Genomic DNA, 13,982 nt, shown 5'->3' with positions numbered 1-13,982 from the left:
TTTGATGCGGCCTGACCTGCTGCACTTTTCCAGCAACACACTGAAATTAGATTGATGAGTTGGTGATTTCTCAGATTAAATTTGTGCCACTGTTATGATGAATGGAGCATAGCTGATCAAGCTCCAAACTACACTGAAGTCAACTCACCTCAGGCTCCTCCATCCACAACCTATGACTGACTAAGTCACACTTAGAGTCATAGAGTCATAAAGATGTACAGCATGGAAACAGACCCTTCGGTTCAATCTGTCCATGCTGACCAGATATCCCAACCCAATCTAGTCCAAGTAAGGATAAAGTATGCTTTCTTAAAGCTGAGTAGTGTAACCAATCAAATTACATCTGGAACATATCACCTTACACTTGCCATTAAATTTAAAAAAGACTTAGGTCTAGGCTTTCTTGATATATTTGAAGGGGGTTTGGTCTGGTCCATAACAACAGAGTGACATTCCTCTTGGAGATGTTTGCCCATGTGACCACAGAGCCACACTTCAGGGTATACTATTACAACCACCACCACCTGAGCCTCTGTAGCTCTCTTCACATTTACCAACTATTTTGTTCTAACCAACATTCATTGAATGATTGCACAGCAAAAACCTAAAATACAAGTTCATCAGGTAATATGGAAGATAAACGGACTAAGGCCTATATTTCAAAGGGAATGAAGAATTAAAATAAAGGAGGTATTACTAAAATTATACAATGTAATACTCAGCGCATTCCTGGAATGCTGTGAACAGTTTTGGTCCACTTATCTCAGGAAAGATGTACTGGCATTGGCAACAGTCCAAAGGATGTCCAGTACTTTGCATCTAGGTATAGAGGAATTTTCTTTTGATGAGAGATTGAGTTGATTGGGCTTGTCCACACCAGATTTAGAAGAGATTGGCAGGCTAGATACAGAAAGGTTGTGGGAGAGTCTGGGACCAGAGAATACAATCTCAAAGTAAGGGGTGGCTCATTTAAAACAAAGTTGAGGAGAAATTTCTTTTCTCAGATTGTAGCAAATCTGTAGAATATTATCTTATAGAAGCTTGCTGAGGCTGCATTGTTGAGTATATTCAAGGCTAAGATAGACTTTTGTTTAATTACTAAGGGAGTCAAAGGATATGGGGGAAAAGCAAGAACTTAGGGTTGAGGATTCACAAACTAGCCATGATCTCATTGAATGGTGGAGCATACGTAGCATTATGTATGGCCTACTCTGCTCCTAAATCTTACATTGTTATGGTCTAATGGCTCTTTAGCCAGTCACACAGGTAGTTCAGAATCCTTGCCCTCATTTGTAAATTCTTCCCAGACCTTGTCCAATCCTACATACTCAGTATTCTCCAGTACTAGGTGTCAGTCTGCACCTTCCAGTCTTCTGACTCTGGCTCCTTTACATTCACTAGCCACTCGGTCTATCTTTCAAAGGCTAGATCCTATATTTGGAACACTCTCTGCAAATCCCTTCCTTTGTTATCCTTTTCTCTACTTTCAAATGTATTTTGAAAAGCTATCTTTTTGGCCATGATTTCTGTCAATAAGCCTCAACCTATCACTAATCAGTGCCAGTCCTCCCCTGTATGAAGTACTATGGGATGCTTTTACAACAGTAAAAACAGCACTGGAAATGAAACTGGTCTTTGAAAGTTTGTGAGCTAATTTTCTTTCAGTAGTTTCAAGACCTGTAAGGGAACATCATGTGGAAATCAATATCTGAATCAATTGATTATATAAATAACAGTGACAACTTCCATTTATATAGTGCCTTTAATGTAGAAAACCATCACAAAGCACTTCACACAACCATAATTAAACAAAAATGGGTATTGTACAGCAGAAAAAGAGGAGCAACTGAAAGCATGATCAAAGAAATAGATTTTAAGCATGTCTTAAATGGTTGAGAAAATGTTTGAGAAGGGCAGAACAGAATTCTAAAGTTTGGGATTTTGATGGTTGAAAGTACTTACGTAAATCATGTGGCAACAGAAATGGGTTTGGTTAGGTTTATCCCAACCCCAAGCCCTAACCTTAACTCTAACTCTTTCTCAGATAAGGTCAAACTTGAAACAAGAACACAGGTTCTTAGAGGGTATATGGCTGGAGAAAAATAGCAAGCTATGGAGGGACTGAGACCATTAATGGTTTTAAAAATTAGACTTTTGGATACCAGGAGGCACTGAAGGTCAGCCATTACATATAAGACCATAAGATATAGAGTAGAGTTAGGCCACTCAGCCCCATCAGGTAAGCTCTGCCACTCAATCATGGCTGATAGGTTTCTCAATCCCATTCTCTTGCCTTATTCCCCATAATCCTTGATCCCATTTATTAATCAAAAACCTATATATCTCTATTTTAGAGATACTCAATGACTTGGCCTCCACAGTCATATATTACATCGATGCGCACGATTAGTTTAACAAAATTGAATTATACTGTTGCAATTTATTTTGTGGTTTGCCTACTGTCTTCATAACTGGAAACATCTCACTTAGCTAAGCTGAGCCAACATGGATCTCCTCCAGTGGTCATAATAAATGGTTGAAGACTTGAGTTGACACAGGGGTTCCACTGGCTTGTAATTGCCTCAAAGTGAAAGGTATTCAGAACATTGGTAATGTTCCTGCTGTCGGTCTATCTCCTTAGAAATGCTGGGGCCTTTGCTGACAGGGTTTTGTGGATCTGCATAGGAAGAATGCTCGTCTCCCAATGAAAGAGCCACCTATTTTGTGCCTCATGAGTAAATCTGTCTTGCAGATGAATCATCAGCAACATGTTGGTATCCAGCATTCCTATAACTCTCCAATACTGGATTGCTGAAATTCCACAGCAGATCAACTCAGTTCCAGGCAAGTCGTTCTGAAACTAGCTTGATCCCAAAGAAACTTCACTAACTTTCCTCACACCTATCAAGTAGACACAGTTCTAAACTTAATACAGTCCAGATATTTGAATCTTCCAATTCATATAGAGAGAGTTTTGTTTCAAGCTGAGAAGAATCCAAAACCAGCAAATAAACTGTTCACCCGTAATGAAAAGAATTCAGTGAAGGACCATAGCTTGACTGAAAACATTGACAGATTGTTGAAGAGCAGGATATGATAAACTAGAAAATAGAACATAAACAGAAACTTTATCATTCAAGATTATAAAAGATTACATGTATGGGTGAAGGAAAACACAGCAAAGTAACATGAGAATGGGACAGGTCAATAATAATAAGAAGGGAAAGGGAATTTTAACACAACGGAATGCCATGGGCTCTTTATCCTAGTTTTTTTTAATTTAAGTTTTTGTCTTTCAATGTACGTACAATATATTTGAGAGACTGTATCAAATACAATAGGTACATATCCTAGAAATTAATCTGAGCCATTTCACAACATCAACCAAAGGGAGAATGCAATTTAACCAAACCTGGATTTGCTGCTCCATAAACATTATGTCACTCAGGGAGAGGATAAACTTTTGTCTTTTGATAATTATTTCACAATTATTTAGATTGTCTGCCTCTTTAAGCTTTTTTTTGTCTAATGGTCTCTTTAGAACAGAAATATTTGAAACTGCTGAAATATTTAAAGAAAATTGCTCAAACCACAACACTGTCAATATTTATCTAAAATAAGACAGACATTGCAAGCATTTACAGCCAATTAAGTATTTTTTGAAGTACTGTCACTCCTGTGATATAAGAAATGCAACAGGCAATTTGTATGCAGAAATGTTCCGTAAGCAGCAATGAGATAATGGCCAAATAATCTGTTTTAGCATTGTTGGTTGACAAACAAATATTAACCAGGATACTGATAACTCCCTGCTGTTCTTTAAATACTGCTTTTTACATCCACTCAAAAGGATGATGTTTGGTTAATAATGTATCCAAAAATCAATAAATCTGCCAGTATAGCTCAAGTTATGTACTCAAGTCTCTGGAATTCTATTTTGACACACTGTTAAATGAGAGATAGAGAGAGCTATCTTAAAGACCCTCACATTGTAAATGGAAAGCAACAAGGCAAAGTAAGAACATTGACAGTTTATGGTCCTGGGAAAGAAAGAGTGAGAGTAATCAGATAAGGGAATGAATTTTAACATACAAGAATGAGAATTAAGGTTCTGAGTAGGCTTAAAAAGGTCTTTGATAAGTAAATGTTGAGCAGATTTTTCTACTCGTGTGGAAATCTCTAAGTTGGAAACATAGTTACAGAATAAGATATCACACGTTTTAAACTGAGATGCAAAGGAATTTCTTCTGCCAGAGGATAGTGAATGTTTGTCATTCTCTACTCCTGAGAGTCTAGAGATTAAATCACTGGAAGTATTTAAAGAGGAAGTAGATAGGTATTTGAAATATCAGGGAGCTCATTGCTACTGGCTGGCATGAGAGAGGAGTTGAGGCCGAGGACAGATCAGCCAAAATCTTGTTGAATAGCGAAGCAGGCTCAAGGGGCCAAATGTCCTTCTCCTGCTCCTGTTTCTTATGAATGCAGGGAAGAATGGAGTATGGAAGTGATTTGGAAGGAATGAAAGTGGAATGCTCAGACCATCACTGATAATAGAATTATCAGTAAAACAGGCAACGATATCAAGATAAGCAAGCAATTGAAGGCTAGTGATGAATAAGGAATTGGCTGTCAGACAGCAACCTACTCTTGTACATTACTCAGGAGTGTTTGTTAAATCATTGAGCTTTTCTCTTTATCTGTTAATGGAAAAGTTGGAAACTAATGAGGTTGTGAGTAATATTGAGGTTCAACAGAAGCAGTTTCAGAACACTGTTTGTTTGTTGCCTGAGAAACTCCCTATTACTTGTCTGTTTATTCCCCCAAACTAATTGAACAATAAAGCTCATTTCTTCCTGTTAGTAACTACAGCTGAGTTAACGGAGGACTGTGGGAAGCTTAAAGAAGCCTAATTGTTGTCAGTGGGACTCATTCAGCTTTAGTTGACCAACATTTTGAATTACATTTCACCTTGAAAAATTTATTTGGAGAAACCTTTCCACATTTTTTTGGTTAATTATGTGGAGTCTTTACAAGGATCAATTAGATATAATACAAGATCTCAAAGAAATTAAAAGGTTGAATATAAATATGTTTGTTAAATGTGAGCATATATCATAGTTATAATGTTACAATTGAAAAGAAAACTTCAAGTAAAAACGAGTAGAGAATGTTAGCAATTCTAGAATTGAATTCACATTTGATTAACATTTAAAATTCTGTACTGTTTAAAATACAACACAGAACTTTATATATTTCAGAAATAGAACATTGTGGAGATTGGGTGGTCCAGAGTTAACATTCTATGTTAAGAATCTTTCATCTCTGGTCAAAATCCACCTCAAGTTGGTTAGATGAAAGCTTCTTCTCTAAGTTGATAATAGGTAACTAGAAACAGCTCATTGGTAATTTCATTCATAGACTCCTCAAGGGTGACTGTTGTATGGCAAGCAGAAACAAAGATATCTGATTGAGTTATAGGGTGATTTTCTGGTGCAAAGACTATTAAAAAATATAAAGGAAGCCTTACACTGCATATGATACATACTTCAGTAAGCCCTTGCTTAAAGATGCAGTTGTGCTCCTTAACGATGGAGTTTTAAGTAAAACAACATTAAATGAATCTGCTAATTACAATGATCAACAATATAAAAGCTGTAGTTACCTTTAATAGGACATTTTTCATAAAAAATCATAAAAACATGCCTTGCATTTCAAAGTATTGTACATTCCAATGTCAGTAATGAAATAACTTTTAAAAATATACTCAATGCAAAAAAGCAATACACTAAATCTACTTAATTCCTATATTCTAACTCTTCCCCCTGTTACTGCTTGACTGTTTGACTCTCCCACTCACTTCTTCCTAATATTCAATGTGAGCGAGGGCTCAGGATAGATGTGACAACAGAGAGCAAGTGAGCAACAAGAATTACTTCTGGGATGAAGTGGTGCGTAAGAAAGTCAGCAAACATAAGAAAGTCTCGTCAAATGGGAGAACATCTTGGGAAGTCAGAAACGCCACTCCGAATCAGGGAATAGAAAAGTAATAAGATTGTGTGATGCAGTAAAACAGACATTGGCCTTTCATAATTTACTGATGATCTGTTCACCTGCTTAAAGCACTTTTAACATGAAATGGCCTTTATTTGTCTCAGTCAGTTGCATGAGGCCTGTGGGATAACTAGGCATTAATTGACACAAAATCAGTATTCACAGAAAAAGTTAGCAGGGACAATGCACAAAAAGGATCACCATAATACCTTACAGCTCCTCTGCAAGATTGAGAAACATTGTGCAGAAATAATGAAGTTTTACTCAGTCTAATCTGTCCTGGGAAGCACAGCAAAATGTGTTTTATTGCTCAGTATAAAATTCCCATACCTCAATTAACAAAATAAAACTACTTTTTTTCTGAAGAAAGTTTGTAAATTATGGTGAATTCCTTGTGATCACATCAATAGATCTTTGCTGTTCCTGTCCTTGAATGCATAGACCACATGGGGGTAAAAAGGGCAATTGCCTTCTAAATGCTCATTTGGTTGCTGTCTAGAGAATCTAGCATGCCAAGGGACCCAGGAATAGAAAAACTGTGCCCTCACATCTGGATGCAAGGGGGAATAGGGTGAAGTGACAAGATGTGAACAGTAGCAAAAGAATTGCTCTTGATGCAGTAAGCATGTTTTTCCTTAGAACTGAAATCAAGATATAACACAATCTCCTACATTGTCCCCTAATAATCCAATGGAGGGGCACATATTTTGAAATGTTACAGGTATATATTCAGATATTAGATGCAGGTCATGACAGTCAGTGATTTCCAGTCTTCATCCTCATGTAGGATTACTGGGTTACTGGGAAGGCCCTTTACTTGCATGGAGCTTGTCCTAGGGACACCTTCTTGACACTACAGAAAATGCAAACCTTTTTTGAATACATACCTGTGGAGGAGGCAATACTTTAGCCTCCTTCCTTAAAAACCCCAATGCTGTTCAAATTTATCCCTGGTGTGAGAAGACCAGAAAATTGAAATGATTTGATTCCCTTCATTGGAGGATTCAGATCAGTCATGAAGCTTCGGTACAACCAGTGAGTCTGATCTGCCTTAGTATCAGGAGCTGAGAAGCATTTCCCATCCCATGCCAACTAAAATGCAGTTCAGCTTTCCAGTCTTTAGGAAGCAAACCAGAAACTCTCAGAAATGGCATCGATGGAGTGTAACTGAATTCCGTGTGAGGCTCCTACTGTTTTTATGGGTGAGAATCCAATTGTGATCCTCATGGAACTTTAAAGGCACATTGTTTGCATTCAGTCTCAGTGGGTCTTGTTGGATCATGGCAAAGAAATGGAATTACCAGAAATGCAAGCTAATGCATGACTTTAATGCTCTATAATCATAAACATGAGAGAATAAGTTTTATTTTTAAACTGCAGATTCCAAACTTTGGAAACAAACTAACCTATTCGGAATCAAAATTAAACCATTCTGGCCATGAATGAGTTGAAAGCAAAACTATGGTTTTGTCAGGGGGAGTTGAGTCAAACAAATATGATTGAAATTTTCAAAGAAGTAGTAGGTGTGTAGATGAGACTAATGCAGTTGATGTAGTTTGCATGGACTTCATTAAACTTTTGATAAGGTCTCACATGGCAGACTGATTAAGGAGCTAAGAGGCCACGTGATCCAGGGCAATTTGGCAACTTGGAATTGAAATTTTCTTGGTGACAGGAAACAGAGTGTGATGTTTGAAGGCAATTTTTGTGACTGGAAACCTGTATCCTGTGGCAAACCAGATGGTTCAGTGCTGACTCTCTTGTTGTTGTTGTGTATATTAATAATCTAGACATGAACAAGACCATTAATTTCAGAGGTGACTTGAAAATTAATGGTGTAGGAAAGCCTTAGATTACAGGATGAAATAGATAGGTAAGGGAGTAAATGTTGAATGGTGAGAATCTAGGAAGTACTGAAGATCAGAATCTTGGAAGGTCAGATCATAAGTTTCTCGAGCAATTTCTATTTTTGTAACAGAAAGACCTTGGTGTGCATGTTCATAGACCCTTGATGGCAGTTGGATGGATAGATAAGGCAGTTAACAAGGCATATGTGATACTTGCCTTTTATTAGTCAAGATATTGAATGCAAGAGCAAGGAAATGAAGAAGGAGCTGTATAAAATGTTCATAAAACCACAGCCAGAGTACTGTGTGCAGTTCTGGTTGCTGCACTATAGCAAGGATGTGAATGTACTAAAGATTGCACTTCTTCCAAAACCACAATCACTTCTATCTTGAAGGATAAGAACATCAGATATAAGAAAAAAACACCATCTTCAAGTTCCCCTCTAAGCCATTCACCATTCTGATATGGAAATATATCGCCATTCCTTCACTGTGGCTGGATCAAAATCCTGGAATTCCCTTCCTAATGGCATTGTGGGTCAACCTACAGCAGGGGGACTGCAGTGGTTGAAGAAGGCAGCTCACTACCACTTTCTCAAGGGCAACTAGGGACAGTCAATAAATACTGGCCCAGCCAGTGATGCCCACATTCCACAAGTGAGTAAAAAAGAGAGAGGATGCAGAAGAGATTCACCAGGATGTAGTCTGACCTGGACTGATTCAACTATGATCAGAGATTAGATAGGCTAGGGTTGTTTTCCTTCGTGGTGGTGTTGTACAACACAATGTTTGTGTCTTTCCGTGTTTGAAGTTGGTGAATTTATTGATGTTTCTCAATGTTTGAAGTTGTTCTTGAAGACTGAGGGAGGTTTGATTGATGTGTACAAAGACCTGAGGGGCATAGAACAGGTACATAGGAGAAACATTTCCCTTTAGTAGAGGAATCAATAACAAAGTGTCATAGTTTCACAGTAAGGAGTAGGTGGCTTAGAGGAGTGCTCAGAGTTGTTTTCAACCGGAGAATTGTGAATATCTCAAACTCACTGACTGAAAGCAGGAAGTGTTTAGAAGAGGATTTGAAAACCCATAACACACAATGCTACAGGTCAAGTGCTGGAAAATAAGATTAGAATAGATGTATGTTAATGACCAGCATGTACAATGTGGGCCGAATGGCCCCTTTCCATGGAAATCTAACTCCCCGTGACTGTATTGTTAAATGAATGCCAAGCGGATCTGTACATGAACCAATCTCATTTGTAATGCCATAGGTGGTTCAACTTGTCTTGTGCATCAGGTATACCTGAACAATTCCCATCTGTCATGATATATGATTAATTTATGTCTCATTTTCAACTCCTACACATGCAACGCTATCATCTCGGTAAACGGTATGCTCATAATAGCAAAAGTGTTGATATCGGAGAGTTGGAACAGGCTGTGTTGGCAGTGGAGCAATGTGTAACATTTGAGATGGATGACAGCAGCCGTCTGCATGTCGTACATATCTCAAACGGTATTCTGACTATACAAGCATAAAGCTTCTGATGTTAAACAAAGGCTCGTGCCAGTGAACAGAATTAATGTTACATTTATGGCAACTGTTTTATAAAAGTAATATGCCTTTGAAAGTTTAACGTACAATTTCAGAGCCCTACCTTTTGAATGAATAGGGCAAAATAAGAAACAAAACGCTTGTGCATGTGATATTTATTTTGCTCAACAATCCAACTATTGTTGAATGAACAAACTGAGGGACCTAGATTGTTGTCTCGTGTTACAGTGATGTAGCACTATCACCTAATGAAGGAGCGTCGCTCCGAAAGCTAGTGAGCTTCCAATTAAACCTGTTGGACTATAACCTGGTGTGGTGTGATTTTTAACTTTGTAGCTGCAGGAGATATTCACTCTGGTTTCTGCTGAATGTAGAAAATATTCGATAAGGCCTTAGCGGGATGCAGTGCACATCTTTAAGTGAACCCTCTGCCAGAGACTAACAGGAACTCTTAAACGTGACCAGTGCCTGTTGAAGAAACACACACACACAAAAGAGCTCTCCCTGATGCCTTTCACTATCTTTAGCCCAGGATTCGTGAATTTCACAGCCAGTCCCAGCTCCATGGCCAGACAAATGGCTTGAATACATCAGTTCTCGCTGCCGCCAACTCTCGGAGTGAGATCAGCGTTTGACAAGGCGAACCGCTGAGAATGCGGATCAATAGGAAATGTTACAGTTGAGCGTGGATTGCAGCTTAATGTGCCAAGGAGAAAGCGACACGGGCTCCTAAAATGAACAAGTCTCTAAAAGAAATGCGCGTGTGAGACAGAGAAAGAATAGGGGCGGGGAATATTCTGGTGAGATTCCAAAAGTAGTTTGAAGAAAGCAGCGCCCCATATTGCTTTTGGAACGTGTCCCTTCTGTTAGGCACATGAATAAACAAGTCAACAACGGGTGAATAGTGGGAAGGGAAACAGCAACATTTCAGCACAGTGATCATCGAGCAATGTACACAGGAGGAATTCTGTAGTCATTAACTTGTCTAGTAGGCCCCACACATAATGAGTCACACGAAAACAAAACAGCAAAATTACAGCACACGACAGGTGATGATATATTTCCCAAGCAGCTTCTCAAAATCCCAACGTCATTCAATCTCATCCCAGCACACAGTCTCAATCTGCGTTCTTGACTCCTATAATTTTATACACAGGCCGGACTGAGCCAAGCTGCTGCAAACGGGAGATTTGTGGGGTGGGTGGAGTACTGGAAACTTGAAATCACTGATTCAAGAAAAGCTGAGGCAAGGATGGATTTTGCCTCTCACCAATCATGGCCTCCTGTCCACGTGCACAATCAAAACGCTTTAATAAAACAAACTTTGAATAGCCTAGCGCTTTTAAATGTGTCTAGGATCGACATTGAAAAAATAAATCAAAATGTCACCCCAAATGATGAAGTGTTTTGCATTTAATCTATAATTGCCACAATGAATCATTATGGATATTTAGTTTGCAAAGTATTAATTGATTCAAACCCATTAATAAACAGTGAATACAAAATGAACAGCAAATCCTACCAAATCAGGCCTTGAAATTTTAGATTTGAATTTTTTTTTTGGGGGGGGTTATATCTGAACTTGGTGTAAATAAAGTTAATTCTCCGAGGAGACATTACGTTTCTCTTACTCCAAGACTTTCTGCTCTGTCTCGTGTTAATATTTATTAGACTGGATTTATTTCGTAAATGTGGTTTCCTTTTTGGGTTACACTGAGTCAATTTATTTGCTTTCCCTCACCGGGGAGTTGGTGTCTTGTTCTCCTGAAGTCATTTTCTGTGCGGGTTATTCCCTTTCTTTGCGTCAGGTTAACGCGTGTTTTGCTGGCTGTAATACACACTAAATTATCGACCATTAACTTACACAGAACCTCAGGGCTTTGGGTCCAACAGAGCGATGCTGCTAGTTTTGCTCTCACACAGGCATCCCAACAACAGATACATTTTTCTTCCTTATCTTGTTTCCTCTTACAGGAATCCAAACTGCTCTCTCAAAACCTCCATTTCCCTCAAAGAGATTTCCCCTCAGCTCCTTATTGGATTAATTTGCGACTACGTTGCACATTTTTGACCCCCAACTTTGGAAACATTTATTTTGATGTCAACCTTACCGAACCTTCGCAATTTTAAAGAGCTCTATCAGATTACCCTTTCTCCTGGGGATTTTAAAAATCAGCAAAACTCGAAAGCTCACAGCCAGTTCAGTTGTTCAATGAGCAATGATAACTGCAGTTGCCAAAGCTCATCTCGTTCCGCACGAGAGCACACTGAAAGATTGATTCCCTTCATAGACAATGTTCTTTTAATAGCGGGTGAAGAGATAGACTGGAGATGAAAGGTCACATTAATAAGGAAACGTTAAAAAAAAAGCGCAACTGAAGTCAGTGGCTCATATCCTGACTCTACAGGTCAGTTGGGACCAGTAATGAAAGAGTTTACTCACTGAGTCTGAAAGGCGGAGATATTGGCAAAGTGAAAACCATCCTCTTAAACAAAAATGCTAGATTTAAAAAAAAACTTCTTCTAAAATCTGAAACATTTGTTTCTTCATTTCTGATATATTGGCTCATTTGGCGGATTGCATTAGTAAATGGCAAGGACAGAGGGCGACACATGAAGAGTTTAAACAGGCATTGATGCAAATATATAACCATTGACACAGTTTAAACTTCTGACCGGGTAATTTTTTATATATAAAACAGAGGTTAGACGCACCTCTCTCATTTCTATTTTACACATTATTGCGCCGATTAACTCATCTACTTCCAAGCGAAGACAGAAGTAGCGTTGACAGTGCAATTTAACATGCAAGGATTCAGAAGACGGGGAAAGAAAATATCATCTTTTAAAAGTGTGAAGTAAGAATGAGGAGGACTGTTGAAGAGAGAGAGAGAGACAGTCAGCCAGGTAACCTTTGAAAGGTATATAATGTGCAGTCAATCGGCTCGACCTGCCCTGTGTAATGTAAGTACAGAACAACTTGCACCTGAACTGGTAACTCCAAGTTGTGCGATTTCACTGAGCGATTCAGCCACATTCCAGTCTGCAAAATGCGGCTATTGGACGAGAAATCTGGAGCCTGGAAGAATTGATGATCTTCTGAGCGTGAAGGGATCGGCGTGGAAGGTGTGGGTGTGTATGTCGGAAAGAGAGAGAGAGAGAGAACCCTAGAGAAGACGCGAATGAGGGAGACAGTGCCTCAGGAAACTGGGGCGGTGGAGTTTGTTCATCCAAGACTTTTTAGCAAGAGTCCCTAAATTGTCACACTAAGAGCCCCCTCCCTACCCACTTCCCATAATTCCCCTGAGATTTACTGGTTCTGAGATCGCTTAGTGCCAACTTAGCAAAAGTGTGTACAGGGTGCGTGACTTCTTCACAACTTCCACCCTGCGCGTCAAAGTTGTTTGCATCTGACGATTATTCCTTCCCCTGACTTTGAAGCCACTGGACTTGACGCTGCATGACCGGGGATAGTGCCTGGTTCTCCCAGGAGCATGTCCCCCTGCCTCGCTTGCGCCAATCTAGAGCTCCGACTCAGGACGAGGATGAGCGCTTACCGTTAACGGTGACACGGATTCCTGAGAACTGCAGCTCTTTACCCGTCCGACAACAGGGGAAACCTGTTGAGTTCTTGGGAACGGAATGAAGTTGAAGCACCCTCGCACTCGCTCAGTCTGAAACGGGAAAACGCCCACTTGCTGATCTCACTAACCCACGAATGTAACTCAACTCTTGCAGCCCACTCTCCGGGCCCTCCTGCATGCTTGGGGGATTCGCCAGGGCTGTCTCCAATGAGCTCACAGGTGGAGTCAAGTTACACGGTGCCATGCTGTGGAGAGGGATGTTACAAGCTCGGTAACCGAGCAGCCCCATTGTGCCTCTCCTCCGCGCAGTCACCTTGGCTAAGTGTGGAACAACTCTGACAAAGTGGCCCCATATCTCTCCGTTCGCCACAAGTGCACTCGTGTTCCGGACTCAGCTTCCCTTGTACTTAACCTCTCGGGCCGCCAGTGCACCAGCAGGCAATGAGCATTGTTATTGAAATAGTAAATAGAGGGGAGTGGGTGAAATTAGCTCTGTCAGCAAACAGAACGGGGAAAGGGCTTCAGCCCCGTTCAACTCCGCTTTGTTTATTCAGGACTGGTAACAGTTACACCTCAGATGATAGGAGTACAATTGAGCACGCCCGTTCTGTTGGATTGTAATGTTAAATACCGTGACTTGCGGCAGGTGCTACATGTTCGTGATTTTTTTCTCTCTCTCTTTACCTTTCTCCCTCGTTCATTCTCATTCTCCCTTTCTCGCATTCGCCCCCACTCTTCGCTCTGTGCCTGCTCACATTCATCCATTGGATACAAACATTTTTATTGTTAGATTTCAAGACAAGAAAAAAAAAGCAACGTCTTGTCTCCGTTATTAAAACTCAGCACTAACTTTAACTGAAAGGAAGGATATTATCAAGAAAGGGTTCCAAAAAGATTTACCAGGACGTTACCAGGATTGGAAGGTTTGAGTTATGTATAGGGAGA

General features: G+C 39.7%; 1 protein-coding gene across 2 annotated transcripts in view; it reads right to left on the bottom strand.

Moving 5' to 3' along the window:
• The window catches only part of si:dkey-87k14.1 (leucine-rich repeat transmembrane protein FLRT2), a 57,923-nt gene extending 44,510 nt beyond the window's left edge, over nucleotides 1-13,413 (bottom strand). The window contains exon 1 of one of the 2 annotated variants that reach the window (XM_043697158.1): nucleotides 13,011-13,413. The gene's annotated coding sequence lies outside the window, so the exon portion shown is untranslated. Of the gene's footprint in view, nucleotides 1-12,439; nucleotides 12,570-13,010 lie in introns of those variants that run through there. The other variant, XM_043697159.1, reaches the window with a different exon arrangement.
• Nucleotides 13,414-13,982: the final 569 nt, after the last annotated feature.

Source organism: Chiloscyllium plagiosum, chromosome 10 (genome assembly GCF_004010195.1).
Source record: "Chiloscyllium plagiosum isolate BGI_BamShark_2017 chromosome 10, ASM401019v2, whole genome shotgun sequence".
NCBI classification, from domain to species: domain Eukaryota; kingdom Metazoa; phylum Chordata; class Chondrichthyes; order Orectolobiformes; family Hemiscylliidae; genus Chiloscyllium; species Chiloscyllium plagiosum.
This window is presented reverse-complemented; position numbering and strand designations above follow the sequence as displayed.